The sequence below is a fragment of the Lepidothrix coronata genome, unplaced genomic scaffold (assembly GCF_001604755.1).
Source record: "Lepidothrix coronata isolate B3197 unplaced genomic scaffold, Lepidothrix_coronata-1.0 Scaffold187, whole genome shotgun sequence".
Classification (NCBI taxonomy): Eukaryota; Metazoa; Chordata; class Aves; order Passeriformes; family Pipridae; genus Lepidothrix; species Lepidothrix coronata.
Genome location: NW_016690367.1, coordinates 1196172 through 1208030, shown reverse-complemented (window position 1 = coordinate 1208030; position 11859 = coordinate 1196172). Strand labels below are relative to the sequence as shown.

Genomic DNA, 11859 nt, shown 5'->3' with positions numbered 1-11859 from the left:
CCGCGGGCGGCCCTGAGGGACCGCCCGGTCCCGCCTCGCTCAGCCCCGCCACAAACGCACCCCTGCGAGGGGAGGCCGAAATGATGCCGACAACACCCCTCCCGCGGTAAACCGATGGTGGAGGTGGGGGGGGGGGCGATGGTTTGGCGCCGCACGGCACCGGTAGGAACGGGGCAAGGAGGGGCCCTGCCCGCCGGTACCACTCCCCCTCCCTCCCTGACCTAGATTTTAAATACAGTTCGCTGTCTCCCAGAGAAAGTTGTAGCCCAGCTCTGCAGGGAGACCCGGGGGAGATGAACGAAGGGGGGGCGGGATGAAGGAGGTGGGAGGGATGAAGAAATGAGCGGGGGCGTTGGGGTGTTCTTTAGGCTATTACTATATTCTTTAATCCTTTCTTTTTTTTTTTTTTAAGCATAAGGCCATTCAGGTACTGCCTCAGTCCGTGGATGGCGAGCCAAAAAAAAAAAAAGCGATAATTGAAATGGGGAGCACTTGGTCAACAAGAAATCCCCCCCAGGAGCCCAGCACAGCCCGGCCGAGGAGCCAGACCTGTCCCTGCTCTGCAATCCCGCACCTATGGCGAGGACTGGCTTTTCCCCACCCACAGCCAAATTATAATCGGTTATTTTTCTCAGCCAGAGCTGTCCAGCTCTCCCTGCTACGTACATCAGAGCAAAACGCTGCCCAGCACCATCAGCGCTCCCGCAGGCTCCAACAAAGCTGCTGCCAGCCTGCCCAGCCTGCCCAGCCTGCCCAGCTCGGGGGGCCAAACCCCCCTCAAACATTTGCACAGTCCCAAAGGACGCTTGGCACCGAGGCATCTCTGTTTGTTTCCCGAAGAGAATTAAGCTCTCAGGCACATTATTCTGCTTGGATTAAGAGCAACCGCCCTGCCTCTTCATCAGCAGATAATACCCCGGGCTGATGCACACCCTGGTTGGGACAGCTCCATCCTCATGCTGAGCCCTCACTGGTACTGACCTAGCAAGGACCACTCACACTGAGGGCACTTGTGCTAAATGGGAGCTAAAACCCCTCAATTTTCTGAAAAATTGACATGCTCCTTGCAGCTGTTTACCCCTTTATATGTCTAGGACACTCAACTCAAAAAGAATGGGGCAGCTCCCCTTTGCCTCAGTGTTGAACCTGCTTGGAAAAAGCTCCTTAAATGAGAGGGAAGACAGGTATTTTCGCCTCAAATCTGGACTATCTGGTGGTTTCCTTGGACCCAGCTGAGCACATCTGATTAAAAGACACAAGCTGGGAAAGGTCTGGCGGCTGCAAGCCGCTGCTCCTACACTGGGGAGAGGCAGTTCCCTTGAAACGTGCCCTGAAGCTGACTTCACTCCCCACAGCAATAAATTAACACATTTTAATAGCCTGGGCTGTGCACAGGAGGAGCCTCTGATGTTTGGTGCTGACCCACCACAACTGCTGCTGCTCACCCAGGGGTGGGCTGAAAACAGATGAGAAACACGAGCCCGAAGGGCTTGGAGGAGAAAACCACCCAGCCAAGAAAACACAATTTTTGGATGGCAGCAACTTCTTGCAATTAAGAAAAAACAAGCAAACAAACCCACATCACTTCATCGTCAACTGGTTGCAGATTAAGTGGAGGAGAGACCAGGGCAACAAAAACTTTGCATCAAAGCAGTGATTTAACACCACACAGCACATCATCCACTGCACTGGGATCACCAGATGATCCCCAACTCCATCTGCCAGCAGCTGAGACCAGAGAGCAGCAGCATTCTGAGCCATTATTTCCCAGGTGAAGCATTTATCCACAGGGAGCAACACTAGTGCAAGCTGCAGACACGCTGTGCACGAGGGCAAAGGATGCTGCTGTCACCTCTCCAGGCCCCAAACACATGGCTGAGAGCTCGAGTGGAAGGAGGAGCTTCAAAGCTAAAGAAAGAGAAACTAAAAAGTTGGGCTATCAGGTATGAAAAGAGGAACTTGGTCTGTGCCTTGACAGCGCCTGGAAAATGCTCTGTTGGGGCAGAGGGATTTAAGCCAAAGCTCCTTTTGTAGGAAGCAGAAAATAAGGATAAAAAGGAGGGAAAAAAACCCAAAACCACCATTATTGTGCACAGGGAAATACACCCATCACCACCACACTTCTGTAAGCCACTGACTTAGCTTCTAACCTTTTCCCTCCTACACAGCCCCAAACTGACCTCTGAAATCCCATAGGAAGTAATGGAAATGTCTTAAATTCTTCCCTATAAGAACAGTTTGCCCCATGCCAAGCCTGGATTGCAAATATTTAAAGAACTCTCCCCGTTACAGCTGGTTTAAGTTGCTTTACAGGAGTCATTTAGAGACTGGGAATTATTTTAGTAAATCAGGATTTCGTGGTATTCAGCTGCTGGATATGGGAATAAGGAGAGGAATTACATTCATTTTAGGCACGTGTTTGGGGTCGCTGAGGCAGAGGTCGGTCCTTGCAAGCTGAAAGGCCACTGGGAGCGCTCAGATCCTGATGGATTCGGTCAGTGCGAGTCAACTGGGTCAGGGAGGACGATGCCAAACCCTGCCCTCTGCCTGCTTCATGTGCAGGCACTCACAAGCAGCTCAGCAGGACACACTGGAGCATCCTAAGAGCATCCAGACAGTAGATTAAATCGAGCCCAAGTAAGTTCTTGACAGAACAAATCCTCTGAGAGGTGATCCAGCGCTCTGCAGGTGCCGCAGGATGCCCTACTGGTAGGATTTGTTGTAAAGCAGGGCTCCCAGTTTACACCAGTGCCAGGGAACACCGTGCCAGGGGCATTACTGGCACAGCAATCAAAGGCACAGAGCTCTCCTCGCTTCTCCAGCGAGGAATTCCCAGTCTAAACAAAGCAACTGTGCATCACGGTGCTCCCTCCCCCAGAGCAAGCAGGATTTAAGGTGAAGAGGAATACTCGGGATTATGCCAAATTCCAGGAAAACAAAGGAATTAAGCTGGTCAGCCGAACCCTTTATCCACTCCTGCTCCCCATGAGCTGGCTGGGGCTGTATGATGCACACGTATGTGAACACACAATGATGCACACGTATGTGAACACACAACAGGCACACTCCGTTCCTGTGCCACGTTCACGCACTTTGCACACAAGTGACAGTCCCCAGCGCAGCAGCAGCCATTTCACAAGAGCAAACAAGGTGGGAGGAGAGCAGGTGGCTCAGTTTTGCCAGCTCCTGGCCCTCTGCCCCTGGCTCCTCTTCCCAGTTTTGCTGTCACCGTCAGCAGTGCTGATCTGGCCGGGAGCAGAAGGCCAGGATGAGGAGGAAAGGAAACTGCCCTTGGACTTCTCAAGCTTTGTGTCCCTGTAACACAGTAATCTAGAACTAAGATATTCCAGGTAAATGATTCACCTAGAAGGAAGGGATGCCTCAGCTAATGCTGCATTTCTCCTGTGTCCACCCCTCTCTCCAGCACAGAATTCACTCCTGAAAACACCTCTGAACTGCAAACTCATGGAGTTTTCACAAAGGACTAGAACACTCTGCACTGCTTTGCTACAACATGTGTTTGCACAGTGAAGGCAACCTGCAACATCCACACTCACCTGGCTCTGTATCAACTCTTAACCAAAGATTAAATCTAGTCCAGCCCAATACAACACTCTCCAAAACCAAGAATCAATTCATTGTTGAGGAGTTTAAAATAAAGAGCCAAGCAGCACCCTCCGTAGTTAAAGAGAATGAGTGATTTGGGCATTGGAATCACACTTGGCATCAGGGCAGTCTGCCTCAAGTTTTGCTAAATCCAAGCTGCCTTTTCCATCCTTTTCAGTGCGGTTTTCTACTGGAGAGTTTTCCTTTGTTGGCTGTAATTTGTGTCCTTTGAAGGCCACTGATGCTAAACTAAAACTCTGCATCCTCCCCTGCGGGCAGAAGAATCCATTTTTTGGGCCATTAGGTCTTTTTGGTACTGGGCTGGCTGACGGGGATCCCTTTTGGGGAGATGGGGAAAGCAGAGGGTGTGGCAGGGAACTAAGTCTGCACACCCAGGAATTCCCATCCCACCCGAAATCTGGTAAATTGATGCAAAAAGCTCCCACTGTGGGTTTCACCAGTTTGCCTGAAGTTGATGTTCACTTGAGTCAGTGTCTTGCAGCACAGCAGACGAGCTCCAAGGAGAAAGAGGAATAAAGCAGATGAAGAGGAGCTTCAGCTCTCTGCAGGCTGTGTGCCAGTGCAGGGAAGAACAGCTCCCTGGAAAGTCAGCTTTGTTCCAGGGCTTAGAGTCAGCGTGTAAAGCACATTTCTGCCAAGATGCACCACTGTAGATTAGAGGGGGAGGTCAGCTGCAGCCTGCAGGAGCCAGTGTTCACATGGAGGATATTTCTGCACTGACAGAGAAATACTTTTCCTCTCAAGTATGGGGAGGAAGTGTCAAACGTGCAAGTGGCTGCACCTAACGGATCGAGAAAGTGCTTAAAAAATCCTGGAGAATAAATGACAGGTGATGCTGTGAATGCAGGTAGTGCAGGCTCAGGGAAAGGCAGAATCAGTGTGGCACAAGCCTGAGCTCCAGAAACAACCCCAGGAATGGACTGAACCACGGAAAGAGTCACTGCAGAAGCCACAGCCTGTCCCACAGCACACCGACCTCCACCACCTTGAAAGCTCACCCTGCTTCCATTAACTTACTAGGATTTCATCCCCTGCTGTCTCAGTGAAAAGATGACACAACTAAAACCAGAGGAGAGGGCTTGACTGCCTCCCCCTCATTAAGGAATTCCAGGAGATGCTGTGGGAATTCCCTGTGTTTGGGCAGCGGGAGGAAGTTGAAGCCCTTGCACCAGCTTCCTAAACCAAGCAGGACCAGGCAGGCTGGCCAGAGAGGCAGCTGTCCCTTCGGCGGGGGACAAGCTCGGCTATGCAGCCTTTGTTGAAATGAACCCAAAAATGACAGTGAGTGCCACCTAGGGACCAGCATTCGGCAGGGAGGCAGCTGAGCCACACCACAGACAGACCATGTCGAGGCTGATTTGCTCCTCGCATGGACGAGGAGTCAAACTGCAGCCAGGAGAGGCTCTGGACTACTGAAATAACACCAGGTGGGTGAGTTTTGAACAGCAGCTTCTCCCCAGAAAGGCACCAGTTCAGCGAAGGAGATTTGACTCCATATTGTTGTGCTGTTGTATGGGCACAGTGCATCCCTTGGCTTCAAAATACTCAGAGCTCTCTGGTTTAGGGAAGGGCATTTTCTAGATCAGGGTTTATTTAGGACCAGTGTGTACCTAGCAGTAAGTCAGAAGTAGACACTTGGCAGAGAGCCCCTGGGTTTGCACTAACACATCCCATGTAATCCAAATTCACCCAAGCCATGGACCCAGCATTAGTCAACAGACAGCAGTTTGTTATTGAGGGCTAGACCTGCACATCAGCAAGGGACACCTGGCAAGACCTAACACTTATTTAATTAAAACTTGACCCAAATACAACTTTTAAGCAGAGCTCCCTTATTTCTTCCACAAATATGAGCTGAAGCTCTGAACCACCTTCTTCAGCTCTGCCTCCCCTGACTGACCCCTCTTTGGACCTTGCAGGGTTTGTCTTGAGCTACTCAACTGGATCAGACTTGTCACCCCAAGTCCTGCCTAGGGATGATCCCAAAACCTTACAGACACAGCCCAGAGTCTGTGCCAGTCTGCCCAGAGGCATTTCTGCAGGTGCACAGTGATTAACTGGTGCACATTTCCAAATCAAAAAATAAAAAAAAAAAAAAAAGAAGAAGAAAAAGACCTCAGCTTGCTTGAAATGCAGCATATTAACCTTTGAAACTGGCAGTCATGGATACCAGCTTCAAAAAGATTAATATCAATAGGACAAAATCCCAGAGGATAGCATCCCATTGCTGCTGGTTTTTCTGGAGCAAAAAATAAGGCATTTTTAGCTTTATTTATTTCTTTATCTTTCTGTCCTATTCTATAAAGAAATCCTGAAGTGGTTCATATTTATAGACAGAATCCAAGTACTGGAGGAGGGCAAGGGGAACGAGAAGTTGCCAAGGAGAGCTGTGGGTATGGATGGAGCAATGGGAAGGCAAGGGCAGGAGTCCTGCTGCCATTGTCACAGCTAATTGCCAAGACTCTGAAAAAGGTCTGTTACCAAAATAAATAATAACTCTGTTAGTTTAGGGGGTTCTGCAGGTCCACTGAGGCTGCACAACAGTAAATCCTTGGAGCAGGAGATGCAGCAGCAGCTTGGAGATGCTGATCTTACCCTGCACTCTGCGCAGACTGCGTCAGAAAAAAAGCTAATAATCATTAAGCTGCCATCTTTTATTTCTAATTATTTGTCTCCACAGCAGGGTTTCTCCAACCATCAAGCAAAAGGGAAGCAAGTCTCAAAGGAGTAACTGTTTTGAAGCGGGCTCGCAGCTGCCACGGCATGAATGGCTCTCCAAGAACAGTAGCAACCGCTCCGCAGTGCCCACGGAGCTGGGAGGGAAAGCATCTCTGTTTGGGCTGGTTTTCAATGTCGGTTTTTAGGTCAACTAAAACAGCCTTTCTTATGCAATAGAAAGCTCACTTGCTTTGGGGTTTCTGCTTTCATTTAATTAGATGGTAATTCCGAGGGCAGCACCGCCATTCTGAACCCCACAATGAGAACTGTTTCACTGCCTTACAAAGCAACAAAGTGAAAACACTGAGCTAAGCCGGCCCTAGAACTTGACACCGCATTGGGAGTCTGATGGTCTCTTCTGAGGGGGTGGGACAAGTGAAAGGGACACCCTGCTGCCACATTTCTATAGACTCATTTAGGTTGGAAAAGCCCTCCAAGATCACGGAGTCCAACCATTCCCCCAGCACTGCCAAGGCCACCAGGAACCCATGTCCCCAAGTGCCACATCCACATGGCTTTTAAATCCCTCCAGGGGTGGGGACTCCACCACTGCCCTGGGCAGCTGTGCCAGGGCTGGACATCCCTTTCCATGAAAAATTTTCCCAGTATCCAACTTGAACCCCCCCTGGCACAACTTGAGGCCATTTCCACTTGTCCCATCCCTTCTTCCCTGGGAGCAGAGCCCGACACCCCCCCGCCGGCTCCCCCCTCCTGTCAGGGAGTTGCAGAGCCAGAAGGTCCCCCCTGAGCCTCCTTTCCTCCAGGCTGAGCCCCCCCAGCTCCCTCAGCTGCTCCAGCCCCTTCCCCAGCTCCATTCCCTTCCCTGGACACGCTCCAGCCCCTCAATGTCTTCCTTCTCATGAGGGGCCCAGAACTGCCCCCAGGTTTCACGGTTTGGCCTCAGCAGTGCCCAGCACAGGGGGACAGTCACTGCTCTGGTCCTGTGGCCACACCATGGCTGGTACAAGCCAGGTGCCCTTGGCCTCCTTGGCCACCTGGGCTCATGTTCAGCTGCTGCTGACCATCGGGAGAGGTCGAAGCAGAAAATCTCACTGAGAGGTGCAAAAGCAGGAGATCTCATTTGTTCTTCCTCCCTGAGTTATGTGTAAACAAGAATTAAGGGGAGACCCAAGTTCACAACACAACAAGCTGCTCAAGGGCTCCATGAAGCAGTGCCATTCTCCAGGTGACACAGGAGTTATAGGATAGAAAGAAACAATTTCGTGTACAGGTGAACTTTAAGATCCTAACACGTGTCTCCCAGTCACCAGTGCCAATGTATGGAAAGACATATCCCAGCCACAGCCCATGAATGGGCACACTGCACTTACCACCACAGACAGGCTTGGATTTCTTGACAGGCTTTAAATAATGGCAACATATGTGAACCTCAGCTTGAAGGTCAAGAGCAAAACCCCCAACAGAGGCTCTTCCTGCATCTTCAGCATTTTCCTTCGAGGTTGCTGCCCTGCAGCTACTCACAGCTTCCCTTGGGGGAAGCTGCTGGTGTGGTACTCTCAGGACTGATGCCCAACACTTATCAGGTCAGGAGGAGAGATTCTGTTACTACAGCTCCTATGCATTTTATGTTTACCTATGAGATAAGCCAGGCTTAAAGATGGAGAAGCAATCTGAGCCTGCTGTTTTTGCTGCTGGGTGAAGGTCAGGACTGTCCCTGAGCCAGTGAAACTGTACCACACCACCTTGATCTTTGTCACCACTAACAAGGTACCACTTGGCTTTCTGGTTCTCTGACCAAGATTCACACCAGGCCTTCAGCAAGCAGCAAATCTCATCTCATAGCAGGGTCAAAACCCCCAAAGCCTGTAACAAGGAGGACCATTGAAATGCAGCTCTCTGCCCTCTGTGTGGCATTTGGAAGACAACAAAAGTCACAGTGAGACTGCTCTGGGGAGAGCAAACCAGGGATTGTTCAGGTTATAAGCGTTCCCCAAGGAAGAAATTCACCCGTGACCAGAGACTTGTCACACAGCCATAAACAGATGGGCCACTGTCCTGGGGGTCTGCTCAGGCATCGAGGATGAAAACCTGCTCCAGACCACGCTGGCACAGCTACAGCCACTGTGCTGGGACAGGTTTGCCTCTCACTGACCCACCCTGACTCTCACACAAGTGCTTTGCTCCACATCAGAGCTCGCAGGACCTTCCGAGCAGAGGAGTTTTATTCTGCTTTCAGATGACTGCTGGGTGTTTGATGGGGTTGGGGCTCAGCACCTCTGATCAAGGCAGGTCCTCTAGTTAATTAACAATCCTGCTTTTAGAGATGTGGCAGCAAAGAGCAGCTCATTCAGATCAGGAGGCAGCAGCACAGCTTCCAAATATAGTCCTGCACTCAGCTCTGGGTAGGAACAACAGGTTTGTGCTTGGTTTTGATTCATCTCTCCTGCCCCCCCCGTGAGGCATCGTATAATGATGTTGAGTTTAAGAATAAAGCAATCTGTTCCCAGCAGCTTCCTCTGCTTTCCCTTCAAGTCTTTCATCAGTGACCGGCAGCACATGGAATGCTCAGGCACGGAGCAGAGCTGCTCTAAATATGCTCAGTCCTTTCCATTACTAGGAGAGGAGAGGATGTTACTGGGGAGGGAAGGTGATGTACAGCAGGACACTCTGAATTTTAGAAAAAGAAAGTAAATTTGAAACTTCTGAAGTTTCCAGAGATCACAACCTCGATGCAAAGGCACCAGTGAATCCAGAGAAACAGCTCCACCAAGCAGATACCCCTTCCTCCCTCCACCCTGAGCACACACACCTTATCCTGAGAGGCTTTAACACACAAAGTGCACCTCACAGGTTCAGAGCAGACACCAAACCCCTGCAGGGAAACCACCAGAATCCACCCCATCAGGGCGATTTTTCCCCCATGCAAAGCAGGATCTCCTTGAACACAAACTGAAAACATCAGTGCCTGGTGCACTTCTCCAAACTCGACATGCATTTCCCCTCCTCTCCTGCCAGAAGGGCCTCAGGCTCCTCTCCCTGCCCTGCAAAGCCCCAAATATCTGCAGGATTGCAAAGGGGAAGGTGGCCCAGTGCCCTCAGAGAGCCCCTTACACAACCACAGCACTGACCTGCCACCAACAGCTGGCAGGAGGCGTCTGGGGAGGAACAGGGGCCATTGCCTTCCACTCCTAAAAACATTTTCACTTCCATTTGCTCACTTGCTGGCACTTAGTGAGCTTTTATCCCCAGGTCAGTGCTCCACAGCCCAGGCTGGCAATAAAAACTCCCACTGGGGGCTTCTTCATATTATAAAACACAACAATTTCCAGGCCAAGGAAGTGCTTTTCAATATCCAAAATCTTCACACACACACACACACACACAAACACACACGATAAATCCTGCTGTTTGATAACAACCAACGCTCCAGAGTTTAAGACAGAATAAACAGGTCAGTTCATTATTTAAGTCCAAGCAACTTAAAATTTAAAATTCAGGCATTTCCATCTGACAAAGCAGGTACTTACCCAGAGATGAGACAGCCAGGCCAACCACGCAGGCGAGGCACCAAAATCCATCACGGGGCAGCAGATATTGAAGAGAAGGGAGAAGAGACACTGGTTAATAAGCAGTTTCAGCCAAACACGAAAGCCCCCCACCCTCACCCACCAGCCCCACATCCCCCTGGAGCCACAAAGTCGAGTGCTCACACTTGTATCCACATGAGCCCGGCAACAACCCAGCGAACTTCAGCGTCTGACTCTCCCCAGGACTGAAGGTGGAACCGGACGTTCACGTTCAGCCACTTCTTAGAAAAGTAAACACCGAGTGGGGAAGGGATAAAAAAAAAAAAAAAGCCCCAAAAACATCAGCCCGGCATTACCTAACGCTGATAATACGGCGGGTGGTGACGCAGCCCGTGCCTGCCAGCCTGCAGTGAGTACGGACTCGGGGGAGTACAGACTCCGGGGAGTACGGACTCCAGGGAGTAGAGCCCCCCGAGCCGGGGCACAGGGCACTGCCGAGGGCCGGGCAGAGCCGGGCTGGAGGAGCAGCGAGCTCCGTGAGGGTTCCGCACTGGCCCTGAGCACTTCTGCGCCCGTCCAGTCCTCTGGCCTTACATAAGTTCTCGTGCAAACTTTCTGGAGGGACGGGCACAGCCCAGCGCCGCCGGCCCCGGCTGCACAGGGCTGCCTGAGCCCTCTAGTGGGGCTTCAAAAACTCCGCGAAACACCCGGAGACTTAATTTAATTAACACTCTGCCAGAGGCCTCTAAACCCTAATCCTCTCAACAAAAGGATCATTAACTAAATGAAGAGATTCAAGAGAGCAGCGGTGCTCCCAGCCGAGGCGGGGCCGGCTCTGTGCTCCGGTGGGCACACGCCGGGGTCCGAAATCCAGCGGGATCCTCAGCCCACGCCACGGCCCCACCGAGGGTCCAGGGACCTGCTTGACATGTGGCATGATGCTGGAGTCCTCAAGAATCCCCCTGCCACGGCAGAGAATCACAGAATCATGGAATGGTTTGGGTTGGAAAGGACCTTAAAGCCCATCTCTTGCCCACCCCCTGCCATGGGCAGGGACACCTTCCACTAGCCCAGGTGGCTCCAAGCCCTGTCCAACCCGGCCTTGGACACTTCCAGGGATGGGGCAGCCACAGCTTCTCTGGGCAACCTTTGCCAGGGCCTCCCTACCCTCACAGGGAAGAATTTCTTCCCAATATCTAATCAAACCTAGACCAGGTGGAGAGATGGGCACAAGCCCACACCCATCCTTTGGGATGCACCACGACGCCAACAGTCCCGGTGCCATCACCTCCATCGAGACTGAACCCCCAAACTGCTGAACAGGGATTGTAGCTGGAGCACCAGTTGTTTTTCAAGTGTAATTATCCACTGATGCCAAGAGCCTGGGTGCAAGCAAAGAGCAGCTCTCCTGTCCAGAGGCAGCCTCAGTCCCTCAGCCAAAGGCTGGGAGAACATCACCTCACCCAGCCCAGCCAGCACGAACAGCAGGAAGGGTTCTCCTCACCAAGGAGCCAGGGTGTGTATTGGCAGAGGAATTTACATCTTGGCAGGATGAAGTCAAGGAAAATCCTTTACAGTCAAAGGTTCCCAGCCCACACATCTCACCCCAATGGGACAGGGATGGAGATCCTGCCTTTTGCAGGTGGCTCTCTTGGAAAGTCACCTCTAACTTTGGAGCCATGCAGAGGATCCAGAGCAGCTGCGAGGAGCACATCCATGAGACTGCTCATTAGTGTGGTGAACAGGAGCAGAAGAGCTTAATTACAGGGCAGGGATCGTTCCCTCTGGGTTCAGATGCCAGCGGGAGCTTTGGCGGGGCCGCGCTGCCCCACGGGACAGGCGCTCCTCGACAGCACCTGCAGCCAGTGCCACCTCTGCCCGTGGCACATGGAGAGCCTGTGGTCAGCAGGATCCCAGCTGGGGCTCTGGAGGAGCTGCAGAGCCTCAGGCTCCAAATGTGAGAACCCAAAATGAGGAAGAATTTGGGCGTTGCTTGCGAAAACCTCATCTGCCAGCAGCGTCTCTA

At 51.6% G+C, this 11859-nt stretch overlaps 1 protein-coding gene and 1 long non-coding RNA gene across 29 annotated transcripts in view; one reads left to right on the top strand and one right to left on the bottom strand.

Annotated features, from left to right (window-relative positions):
• On the top strand, positions 1-6804 carry LOC108505244. The gene is made up of 3 exons (XR_001877432.1): positions 1-106; positions 413-5054; positions 6308-6804. It is a non-coding gene; the product is annotated as an uncharacterized LOC108505244 (long non-coding RNA).
• EPB41 (erythrocyte membrane protein band 4.1) overlaps positions 1-10428 on the bottom strand; it is an 88034-nt gene extending 77606 nt beyond the window's left edge. For 7 of the 28 annotated variants that reach the window (XM_017831007.1, XM_017831009.1, XM_017831010.1 and 4 more), the window contains exon 1: positions 9834-9907. The gene's annotated coding sequence lies outside the window, so the exon portion shown is untranslated. Of the gene's footprint in view, positions 1-9833; positions 9928-10189 lie in introns of those variants that run through there. The other 21 variants (XM_017831020.1, XM_017831021.1, XM_017831022.1 and 18 more) reach the window with 10 other exon arrangements.
• Between the last annotated feature and the right edge of the window lie 1431 nt (positions 10429-11859).